Source organism: Pelophylax lessonae (genome assembly GCF_965119305.1).
Source record: "Pelophylax lessonae genome assembly, chromosome: 6".
NCBI lineage: Eukaryota > Metazoa > Chordata > Amphibia > Anura > Ranidae > Pelophylax > Pelophylax lessonae.
The window spans coordinates 9,042,139-9,055,440 of record NC_138773.1 but is presented as its reverse complement, the minus strand read 5'-3'; the positions used below and the strand labels follow the sequence as shown (position 1 = coordinate 9,055,440).

General features: G+C 40.6%; 1 protein-coding gene across 1 annotated transcript in view; it reads left to right on the top strand.

The window, feature by feature from the left end:
* The window catches only part of LOC309558391 (uncharacterized protein), a gene marked incomplete at its 3' end in the record, with an annotated part of 897,500 nt that overhangs the window by 124,404 nt on the left and 759,794 nt on the right, over nucleotides 1-13,302 (top strand). The gene's annotated exons all lie outside the window — the stretch shown is intronic.

The following is a 13,302-nucleotide window of genomic DNA, read 5'->3' as shown; positions in this document are numbered from 1 at the left end:
CACAGCGTGCAAACCACTCGTGTCCTGTCATCATCACATTGTCTGAAGAACTGCCACGCTAGGGAACTTCTTTGAGCTGGCTTTGGTGTGCTCAGTCCCTTGCTGCGTTGGGCAGTAGCAGGCGTAGTGTCTAGGGCACCCTGCTCCCTCTTCTGCTGTGCTGGTGGCTCTGTGCGACCACCGCCTCTTCCTCCAAACTATTCAGGTCACCTGCATGACGTTCATTCCATGTGGGGTCGAGGACCTCATCGTCCTCCACATCATCTTCCACGCAGTCTTCACCCCTGCAACCCTTGTCGGTCTCCACAATTCGGAATTGAGCAGCAGTTGGCACCTGTGTTTCGTCATCATCCAAAACGTGCTGGGATGGTCCTCCCATGTACTCATCTTGAGACATACGTGGTTGGGCATCGGTGCACTCAATCTCTTCCAATTCTGAGGCAGGGCTAGGTGGATGGCCCTGGGAAACCATGCTAACAGAGTCATCAAAAAGTAGAAGAGACTGCTGCATGACTTGGGGCTCAGACTGCTTGGCTGATTTGCAAGGGGGTGAGGTGAAAGATTGATGCACATTGGCTGCAGGTGCCAACTCTGACCTTTCAGCAGAAGACTGGGTGGGAGACAATGTGAAGGAACTGGAGGCACTGTCAGCAACCCAATCTACTATCGCCTGTACTTGTTCTGGCCTCAACATTTGTAGAGGCACATTAGGCCATTCCAAATACTGCTGTAAGGTTCTGTCGCCTACTCGCAGCTGAGAAAGGTGTTTCACTTGTGTGTGTAGCTGGCACAGAATTGACCACGTCCTCTCCTTGCAACAGGAGCTCCACCAGCAGCACCACGACCCAGCACTAACATGGTGGAGCAGTATGTGTGCACACGCCTACACATACTGAATGACGGGTCTGTCCCCTTCGCCTTCTGGATCTCCAAATTGGGCACATGGCCTGAGCTTGCCCTTTATGCCTTGGAGGTGCTGGCCTACCCTGCAGCCAGTGTATTATCTGAACGTGTATTGAGCACGGCTGGGGGCGTTATCACAGACAATCGCAGCCGCCTGTCCAGAGCCAATGTGGACAAGCTCACGTTCATTAAAATGAACCAGGCATGGATCCCACTGGACTTGTCCATACCTTGGTGCAAAATAGACATGTATACCGGCCTTACCCAGCCATTGTTGTATTTGATCTTTCTAACTCTTTTGGGGTGTACCCTAATTTAAAAAGAAATAAAATGAAAAACAATAACCAGTGTTGGCTACCTCATCCTCCTCCACTGCCGCTTCAACCTACACCGCCACATCCACCGCCACCTCAACCTCCTACTCCATATGGGCCTCGTCCTCCTCCTTCACCGCCACCACCACTTCCACCTACACCGCCATATACACCGCCACCTCAACCTCCTACTCCATATGGGCCTCGTCCTCCTCCTACATCATTCAAGTTGAATATTTTTTATTTTTCTATTTTTTTATTTTATTTGAAGTTATTTCCCTATCCACATTCATTTGCAGAGCGCTTGCCATGCTCTTAAGATGATTTTGCTGCCATTTGCAGCCCTCTAGCCCTTTCCATGTTTGTTTTAGAGCCATTTTAGTGCACAAAAGTTCGGGTCTCCATTGACTTTAATGGGTTTAATTGACTTTTCCTGTTCACGAAACCGGACTTTTCTTTCAAGTTCCGTCAAACCCACCGAACATCCAGGTGTTCACTCAACTCTAATTAGGAGTATATGTATAAAGCAATTTAGAATGTATACTTTACCAAGATCTAGAGTGTCTGTTTAATAGGATGTTACGCTGTCCTGGCTTTCAGGATCAAATGTCACCCATCAGTGTCCCAGAGCTTCCTTCAAAGCAGCTTATTCCTCTCATGATCTCTTCAATTTTCCCCTTTCTCTCTAGCTGACTTAAACTTTATGCTACCTAAAGTATGGGCGGGGATCTCATTACCATGTAATTCTCACGTCACTAAGGGGCACAACTCCTAACATTTTAATGACTTGGACCGAAAATTAAGCAATCACCAGAGGGGAGTGTTGTATTACTACTAGATTCAGGACATAGAATATAATTACATTATTTTCCCACAGATAACCCTTTGACCTTAGTCTGGTGAAAAGCTCTAAATTCCAAAGATATGTCAAACCCATCTAGACCTATGGCGAGAGTAGAGTATTTATGGTGACCATAAAAACTTAAAGGACCTTACATAAACATTTTCTCAGTCTCTGTAAGTGGGTAATTAATGCAACTTAAGTAGAATTAGTGCTTAGCAATTACGTGAAACAAAATATAGTACATAAAGCATTCCTAAAAATGTATATATGTTACACATGTATAATAATATTGTTGATATTTTTCTCACACATTATTATAATGTTTCCTAAAGCATGTTTTAAATGATCCCTAAAAGAAATATACTAAACTATTGTTCATTGTGAAACCATGGACAGACTAAAATTACATCACCCTCATAAGAACCTGCACTGGTACTACCATGATCTCTTATCTGATGAGATGTAAAAAGGGCCTCATTATTTACAACTTAAAGAAAAACAAAATTGTTTGTGGAAACTCCAAGACTTTCTGTAAAAGACATCTTGTTTAAAAGAAAATGAACTCTCATTCACCCCCAAAACAAAAATGGATGCCAAGCTGCTCAAAATTTCTATGTATATAACTGAATATATATGGCCTTTATATAATTCCATTTTTTTATAAACTCCCCAATAATCCTGACAAGATTAAATGAAACAGTGTGCTTGATAGCCAGAAGAACACCTTTTTTCTTCTCGGGGGCACTGGTTAGAGAAACATGTGGATGAAAAAAAACATGTGGATAAGCTTTGTGGGTACAGCTGGGCATAGCATTAAAGTGATATTAAAATTTTGTTTATTTTTATTTTAAAATATTAAAACATGTTATACTTACCTGTTCTACTTGCACTATGCAGTGGTTTTGCACAGAGCAGCCCAAATCCTCCTCAGTGCCGAGCCACTGCTCTGTGAGTCCATTCAGAAATGGAGCCGTGGCTCGGCCCTGCCCCCTCTCTACTTCCTCTGATTGGCTCACTAACTTTGATTGATAGCAGTGGGAGTCAATGGCTGTGTGTCTCAGCATATTAGGAAGGGGAGTCCCCAAAAGCTGAGTCTCTTGTGCAACATCACTGGATTTAGAGGGGGCTCAGGTAAGTATTAGGGGGGCTGAGAGCAGCTGCTTCACACGGAAGGTTTTTTATCTTAATGCATAAAAGACCTTCTGCCTTTACAACCACTTTAAGTTGAAAGTGAGTCTCCGGTATGTTGACTACATCTGATTTATATCTACAGGCTTCATTTCACATGGAACACCGCTTGACAGAGTGGTTAAGTCCTTTAACATTGAGACATAAAATCCCATAGTATGCAGGTGAGAAATTGGATGGAGCAGAACTCACCAAGAGCCTGGAAACAAAAATGAAACGAATACAGCAGGCATTGGGTGAATGACAAACCAAGGCAGGGCATAAGGCTATGTGAAAATGGGTTGCTAAATCAAAGATATGTTCATAAGCAGAAGAAACGTCCAACAGGATCTGTAGAGAATCAAGGTACCGAGTGTTCATGTAGTTAAATAGTTCCAATGTGAAACAGAATAGTGCAACAAAGGTAACAAAACAAAGTAAAAAGGTGAGACCTTTACCACTCAAGGAAGGTCTTGAGCAAAATATACTGCCATATATGCTGGTGATCAAAAGAAGAGGTGGAAAGGACTCCAATTCCGCCGGGAAGGTTGCATAGCACATGACATGCAAAGTAGGAATAAAGAGCCAGCCCAAAAATGAGACACCAAGTTGCTTGATGGATATGGACAACTTGCCAATCTGGAGCAGATTTAGGCACCGAGTATGGTCAGCGCTCAGCAGGAAGTGTTTCTGGTATGATATCTCATTTTGCCGAAAAAGAATAAGCCCTTCTTCCAGTGAGATGACTTAATAGGAACATTTAACTGGACTGGACCTGGAAGCACTGAAACTAGAAGCACTTGAACTCCATTATTTGGTTCAAATACTTTTGCCCATATTAATAGCTATAGATTTTGAGGGGGCGTGACCAATGTGTGCTCTGGATGGCTGCATAGGAAGAAAGCTCCAGAGCTGGCAGGGCTTTCACAGTGTGCAGAGGACCTGATAATCACCTACATCATTGCCATTCCTGCCAGACACTAAGGAGAAAACTAGGGCCATGTCTTAAAAAGGGAAAGGACGAGAGTCATCTTAAAAAGAAAAAAGAACGAGAGTCGCCTGAAGAAGCTGACTGCCTTCATCCTCCAGCCAGCATTAGGACAAGATGGCACCGTCACACTGGCCTCTGCCTCCTTCTCTCAACACAAGGGACACTATACAGACCTCACTGATGAGCAGCCTGTAGCTGAAGGTCTTTTGAGGGAAGCGTCATCTCCATCCCTCCTCACCTAGCCCATTATGTGCCAATCTGACAAAGGCCCTCATGGAATTCCCTATCACCTGTTAGCATATTTTTAAGCAGTGAAACCCACACTGCCCCTCCTAAAATATGGAGAGCCAACATCTTCCTCCTGCAGTCAACTCCATATGCCAAGACTAATGGTAGACACCTTGAGCAATTCTTCTAAACAATGAAGGCTCAGTCTTAGAATCTGCAACTCTTTGGAACATACATAAGGCTTTCGTAGGAGGAAATCTTTTTTTTTTTTTTTTTTTTCATAAATGGAGGAAATCTTATCCAACTGAACACCCAAGCTGGATGCAGAGTTTTGACTAGATTCTTTCTCCTATTGCCAAGATAGAAAATGAACACAATAAATCCCAACTCTACCCCACCCATAAAAAAATTAGCTTCTTTCTCTCTGCAATGAGCTAGGAGCTCTCCTGCTGCACTCATTTGAGAAAACTCTGGGCCACATATTACAACACATGGGTAAGGCTATGGCCACTTGCATACCAGTTGTTAGAGGTAAAACCAAAATTCCATTCCTTTTGCACCCCATTACCCAAGTGAAAATCCTGGACCCCCAAGCCATAGCAGACGGCTTCAGTATCTATTACAACTCACTTTATAACATTAAAGATGACCCTGCCACAACACGACCTAACCCAGAACTTAAAAATACCTTTCTCGAAAAAATGTAATTGCCCTCTTTATCGCCAGAACAGTTACTTAGCCTTAACATGTCCTTTCCCTAATCTGAAATATGCAGGGCTATAGTTTCCCTTACTAACAATAAAGCCCTGGGCCCTGATGGACTCCCAAGGGAATACTATCAGAAATACAAATCAACACTGGCCCTACACTTATGTACCTTTTATAAGGACACTGGGTTCCCTAACGAAATGTTAAATGCTCTAATAATTGCCTTACCAAAGCCAGGGAAAGACCCCTATGCCCCACTAAATTTTCACCCCATCTCTCTCATTAATACTGACTTAAAACTTTACACTATGATCGTACCCCTTAGATGCATGCATATTCTACCATTCCTGGTACACAGAGACCAAACAGCTGACACCACTAGGCGACTGATCAACATTATACCATTTGCGGAGAGCCCAAGTGTATGTATCGGAAATGTTCTGCAGACCATTCCATATATCTAACAGAATCAGACAGAGGTGTCCATTGTCCCCATTATTTTTTATCTAGTCATTAAACCACTGGCTGAAAGCATTCACTATCACCCCCCCATTACTGTCTTTCAGATAGGCTCAACCAAACATAAAATCCATCTATCTGCAGATGACATAATCATGATTCTCTCAAACCCCTTAACTTCCCTGGCTGTGGTACAGGAAACTCTGACAATTCAGTAATGTTTCATATTATCAAGTTAATTCCCGGCAAATGTCATATTCTTGATCTTGACATTGATAGTATGCTGCGCAACTGGTTACAGTATTCCTATCCCTACATCTAGGATGACTTAGGCATAGCATATTTAGGCATCACCCTAACCAAATCTACAAGGGGGCTTTATAAAAAGATCTTCATCCTCTTTAGAATGAAATTTGCGCAGGAACTGACTAAACTTGCTAGTTTTAAATTCTCCTGGGCAGGTCGCTTAGCGGCATTAAAGATGAATTTATTTCCTCGGCTACTATATCTTTTCTGCTACCTTCCAATACACATCTCTGCCTCTTTCCTTTCTTCCCTACAACAAAACTTTTGTTTCTTTATCTGGCAAGGGAAAAAGCCCCACCCCGAAGACTCATAAAACACAGGCTAGCAGGGGAATTAGAGTTGGTAGATCTCAAAGATTATTACCATGCCACAATACTGGTGCAAATGAGAGACTGGTTCTCACCGTTTACTAGCACACACTGGTGCAATCTAGAACAGGTAAGAGTACCAGGTCACAACCTGGAATTATGGCTATATAGCACGGGTTCAAAAGTGAATATTCCTACTCACATTATACCCAACCAGCTACTGCAACCCCATGGTGGAGGTTTCTGGACTGCCCCTGGATACAAACCCCAACAACTCCACTCACCATCCCCCTATCGCTTTTACATTTGCTGATACCTGACATTCGCCTCCTACCCTACCTAGTGGCCTCCTTTCGACATAATAACCACTCATATGACAATGAGAAAATAAAACCCCTTCCTCTCCCTTGAATGTTTAGAGGAATTGATACCAACTGGTTAAATACCACCTATTCCATCCATGCCTTTTAAGAGTCTGTAAGTGATTGGGTCAATCCCACCTCTTAATAGTCCCTGACTAAATCGAGTCTAATAGGATCTATGTAAGAGCGGAGCCTCCGGGAGAATCCTTTGCCTGCCTCTGGAATAAATCAAATAGTCTGCGTGTGGGTCAAAGGACTTCTCGTCCGTTTAATACATGACAAAAGATCTTATACAAAATACACAGGATGCACACCAAAGGGGGATGTGCCTAGAACGAGTTATGTGTAAGAACATAATTGGTTAAACATTATATGGTGGTTACTAGATATTGCAAAGTCTGTCAGTTAAAGCTCAAAGAAAGTTTAGCAATACTGCTTTCACACTAAGCTCAAAAGAGGAACAAACTGGTGTTGTATCTACAGGAAACATAAGTGTATTTTTGGAAAACGTGTTAACTGTAATATACGTGCAATCTTAACTGAAGTTTAAAAGCAACTTAGTAAAGTATATTCACAAAATAAAAGAATTCAGTGATGTTACAAAATGTCGGGGCATATGCCATACAAAATGGTGGGGCACGCACCGCGCCCCTTCAGAGTCTAATATAGGGTTACCACTGTACTCAAGTCCCCAGGGGCTTTACACATATTGGCTGCAATTATAAAATATATTGGTCTTGTACCAATTTTGGTATTTCGAGGTGATAATTATCGCATGACACCCCATATGTGTATTGTTATTGGGTGTCTGGACGACCAGAACATGACATGTTGTATCCTGTGTTTTTTGTCTATTGGTCTTATATGCAGCATATATGGTGCTTGGTGTGGATTTGTGTGATCCTGTGACGCTGCAAACTAAGTTGTTTTTAGTATTGAATATTTTTTTCTAGAATATAAATACATTTTCTACCTTTTTCAGTAAACCCTACTATGACCTTTTATCTTTAAAGCAACCCCTTTGCTTCCCAGGTGATCTGTTTCCAGGGTATTTGTGTAAATATGTGTTTGGTTATGGTAACAACTCCTGATCCGGCGAATGGTCTATGGGTTCATACAACTGCTGATGATTAACCGGGGCCTGGTGCTGTTTTAGGTTTAGCTATAGTAAATCAACCTCATAGTGTACAAATAAATGAATTGCAATTAGAGAAACTAAAAATTGTCTAAAGGTTTTTAAACTTTTCTTGTTCAAATTTTTTATAATCGAAAGCTAACAAAGGATACAAAGCAGCGGTATAAAGTATGATAGAAAACGTAAATGAAGACAACAGGTTTTATTGGCGTGAGATATATAATAATGTATAACATAAGCAGAGTACAGAGGGAAGGAGAACGTGAGATGGAGAAGGGGCCGTCATCAGCATCTCCCTCTCTTAACTTATGAAACAAGCGCAATAGCCGTTTGGCACCCCGCCGGGGGACAATACCAAAGAGCAGAAGGAGTCTGGGAAACCATAAGTTATGGGGGATACTGAAGTATAACAAGGGTAGTTGTGAGGGGGGACAGAAGAGAAAGAAAAAAAAAAGAGGGGGGTAAGGGGGACTAGAAGAAAATGGGGGGGAGCAGAGGTGGGCTGAGACGGGGAGTGGGGATGCGTCCCCCTCAGGGGAGAAACTGACATAATAGCTGACTCATCGGAAAATCAATGGATAGGTCGGTTTTTAAACTTTTCATCCTAAAAAAAAAAACTATTTTACTGCAATGAGCCCTCAGATGTAAAGCAGAGAAGTCCACCCTTTGGATTTCTGAAATGTTCGCTCTCTCACACCCAATGGTGTTGGTCAAAATTGCAAATCTATTGGTGTTTTCAGTTTTGTTCTGTAACTTAAAATTGGTTTTTCATTAGGACCTTGGTCTAGTGTCAAATAAATAAAAAAAAACAGAAGAACAGGGAATACCATATCCTATCACTGGAGATCTAATTGAAGAAAAAACATACATGGACTCTTTTCGGTACTTTAAAGTCACGTACAACAATAGAGGAAAGGATTGGGACTTTAGATGAGGTGGAAACCAGAACGCTGGGAGATATGAACAATGGAAACATTTTATTGCTATACACCAACAATTAACAAAAGTACAACATGTGAAATATCAATTCCTGTAAATCAACACAATCAAAACACTTGGATCAGTCTGATATATGTGCAGGTACACAAATTATATGTACCATATTTTTCGCTCTATAAGACGCACCTAGGTTTTAGAGGAGGAAAACAAGAAAAAAATAATATTCTGAACCAAATAGACAATGCATATATAAATAAATAGATAATATACATATGTGTATATATATATATATATATATATATATATATATATATATATATATATATATAAATATATATATATATATATATATATATACATACACATATGTATATTATCTATTTATTTATTTATTTTATTTATTATCTATTTATGTGTGTATGTATGTATGTGTATGTATATATATTTTATATATATATATATATATATATATATATATATATATATATAAATAAAATATATATACATACACACATACACACAGTATACGGTAATGGCAATAATAGTGGGGGTACTTGCAGAGATTTGCTTGTAGGCACTGTCTGTCTGTCTGTCTGTGGCTGAGCCCGGGAGGAAGCAGTGTAGAGCAAAGCCGCTGCTTCCTGTGTATGGCTCCTCCTGTCACAGGTGGAGTGCATCTGATATCACTCCTCCTGTGAGCCGGACCTAGACAGGAAGTAGCTGCTCAGTTCTAGACTGACAGCTGAGCCAGGAGTGGGGAGACTCGGGGACACCGCGGAGAGCCTCGGGGATACTGCCCGGTGCCCAACATGTAGGGATTTAGTCAGTATTCTCTCCATAAGACGCACATGCATTTCCCCCCATTTTGGGGGGGGGGAACCTTATGGAGTGAAAAATACGGTATATCTCAAGAGTATAGGGACTAATGGCACTCCGTATAGGCCACACAGTCCATAATTATTCTATTGTTGTCATGTTATAGACTGCAGGGTGCACCATGGCAATGACTGCTGAATCATCAACTTGCTGCAGCAGTCATGTACCTAGTTTGTATCGTGTATATAAAAATACACAAAAATATAATAAACGTACAAAAGGTAAGTAAACGTTAAAAAATGATTAGGTAGCGATGGAGTCCTTTATGGTTGAAAAATTGATGACATCCTTGTAGCTCTATGGATATTTCTCATGTTGTACTTTGTTAATTGTTGGTGTATAGCAATAAAATGTTTCCATTGTTCATATTTCCCTGCGTTCTGGTTTCCACCCCATCTAAAGTCCCAATCCTTTCCTCTATTCAAGAAATTAGGGTTGGGGGCACATTTTTCTGTGCTCCATTTAAAGTCCCAACTTCTCGTTTCTTTTTTTAGTTTCACATACAACAATTTATTCCAAAATGTATATATATATATATAGATATATAGATATATATATATATAGAGAGAGAGATAAAAGAGCTCTAATGCAGACATGAGGACAAGAGTCCCCCTTGTTTTTCCTGGTCACGAGTTATGAGAGATCTACTCCCAGCGATAAGGAGATATACAGGAGGATATCTGGAAGGTGCCTTTTGGATTCCTGGTTACCGGCTGATATTGGCTATTTATCCTGTCCCTGCTTGAATCGACCCCCTATAATTAATGGGTCTACCTCATCTGGTAAGCCTTTAGTGCACACCGGGTGACCCTGTTGTTTTGGTGGAGGTGTTGGAGTCTACTAAGTGCTGAATCTGCTGTTATCACCAAATCTTCTATAAATATTCCATACTGGACACCCAGACTGGATCCTCACTCACTGTGATTTATTGTGGACTGTTATTTGGCTGCACAATCATTTAATGAACTAATTATTTATTTATATATTTTCAATTGTATATACTTATGCGGACTGCTAGGTGACTGCAAAGTCACATATTTATCCATTTGCATCTGCACTTTTTGATATTTGCACTTTTATTTTCACTTACTTGCATATGCACGGTATTTATCACGATTTGTGGTTCACTCAAGTGTATTTTGGTTGAGCGCAACCTTTTATTTAGCAATATTTATATTTTTTTCTCAATACACGTTTTTTACGTTCTTGTTGTGGCTCCTGATTAGGAACTTTTTTCCTACACTTTATGAATTTTTCTATATTTATTTATCACTAATTATTATAAACTCTCCATTTGCACTGGTTTCTGTTGGTGCTTAACGCCATCATTCTTTCATATATATATGCCCAAACAGTAATATCTACTAAAACATCATAATTACAGCATGTACGATCTTATTCATGATTTTTTTTTACTCAAACATTTTTTTAAAATTGTATTTTTTCTCACAAATGTCCATTTTATCTCCATCATGAATAGACTCATTATCTCCTTTTCTAAACATAATTCTTATAGAAGGTCCTGGATATCACCAATCAAGAGCCAACAATAATATATGGAGCATGATAGTTTTGTGAATTGCTATTTATATACAGTGCCTTGCGAAAGTATTCGGCCCCCTTGAACTTTGCGACCTTTTGCCACATTTCAGGCTTCAAACATAAAGATATAAAACTGTAATTTTTTGTGAAGAATCATCAACAAGTGGGACACAATCATGAAGTGGAACGAAATTTATTGGATATTTCAAACTTTTTTACCAAATAAAAAACTGAAAAATTGGGTGTGCAAAATTATTCAGCCCCTTTACTTTCAGTGCAGCAAACTCTCTCCAGAAGTTCAGTGAGGATCTCTGAATGATCCAATGTTGACCCCAATGACTAATGATGATAAATAGAATCCACCTGTGTGTAATCAAGTCTCCGTATAAATGCACCTGCACTGTGATAGTCTCAGAGGTCAGTTTAAAGTGCAGAGAGCATCATGAAGAACAAGGAACACACCAGGCAGGTCCGAGATACTGTTGTGGAGAAGTTTAAAGCCGGATTTGGATACAAAAAGATTTCCCAAGCTTTAAACATCCCAAGGAGCACTGTGCAAGCGATAATATTGAAATGGAAGGAGTATCAGACCACTGCAAATATACAAAGACCTGGCCGTCCCTCTAAACTTTCAGCTCATACAAGGAGAAGACTGATCAGAGATGCAGCCAAGAGGCCCATGATCACTCTGGATGAACTGCAGAGATCTACAGCTGAGGTGGGAGACTCTGTCCATAGGACAACAATCAGTCGTATACTGCACAAATCTGCCCTTTATGGAAGAGTGGCAAGAAGAAAGCCATTTCTTAAAGATATCCATAAAAAGTGTTGTTTAAAGTTTGCCACAAGCCACCTGGGAGACACCAAACATGTGGAAGAAGGAGCTCTGGTTAGATGAAACCAAAATCGAACTTTTTGGCAACGATGTAAAACGTTATGTTTGGCGTAAAAGCAACACAGCTCATCACCCTGAACACACCATCCCCACTGTCACACATGGTGGTGGCAGCATCATGGTTTGGGCCTGCTTTTCTTCAGCAGGGACAGGGAAGATGGTTAAAATTGATGGGAAGATGGATGGAGCCAAATACAGGACCATTCTGGAAGAAAACCTGATGGAGTCTGCAAAAGACCTGAGACTGGGACGGAGATTTGTCTTCCAACAAGACAATGATCCAAAACATAAAGCAAAATCTACAATGGAATGGTTCACAAATAAACATATCCAGGTGTTAGAATGGCCAAGTCAAAGTCCAGACCTGAATCCAATCAAGAATCTGTGGAAAGAACTGAAAACTGCTGTTCACAAACGCTCTCCATCCAACCTCACTGAGCTTGAGCTGTTTTGATGTGCAAAACTGATAGAGACATACCCCAAGCGACTTACAGCTGTAATCGCAGCAAAAGGTGGCGCTACAAAGTATTAACTTAAGGGGGCTGAATAATTTTGCACGCCCAGTTTTTCAGTTTTTATTTTGTTAAAAAAGTTTGAAATATCCAATAAATTTCGTTCCACTTCATGATTGTGTCCCACCTGTTGTTGATTCTTCAAAAAAAATACAGTTTTATATCTTTATGTTTGAAGCCTGAAATGTGGCAAAAGGTTGCAAAGTTCAAGGGGGCCGAATACTTTAGCAAAGCACTGTAAAAAGGTAACCTAGCTCGGATGCAATATTTATTTATGGTATCACTGTGGTAATCACATCCATATTAGTGTACTTGAACAACGAAAAATCAAGTACTGCCCATGATACTTTTTTTATTTGCACTAACATTCAAATTTTCAGGACATCTTTCGTGGGGGGGGGGGGTGTATCCCCTTCTTCATGGTACTGCCTGGACATTGAAGAGGCGGACACACCCTGACAGCTTCCCGCTGGTACGTCATTTCGCGGGACAGAGCCGACCTGCCGCCGTAAAACAACGCCGGCTGGTTAGCAAGTGATCAGGTAACTGTAAAGCTGTCTGATCAATTTTACTGGACTTCTGTGGTGCAGGTTTTTCTACAGAACCTCATCTTTCGGGAAAAAATATGTCATATTTTGGGGGTTTAAGTAAATAGCCAAAAATTGAAACTTTACCATATGTATGAAAATTAAAAAAAAACCTTTTTCACACGGAGCAGATTCTGATTAGATTAGGAGGGGATCTGTCTGCCGAATCCCTTCTGATCAGAGTAGAGCGGGCATATGAAAGGTCTGTGTACTCTCAGTTAATGCA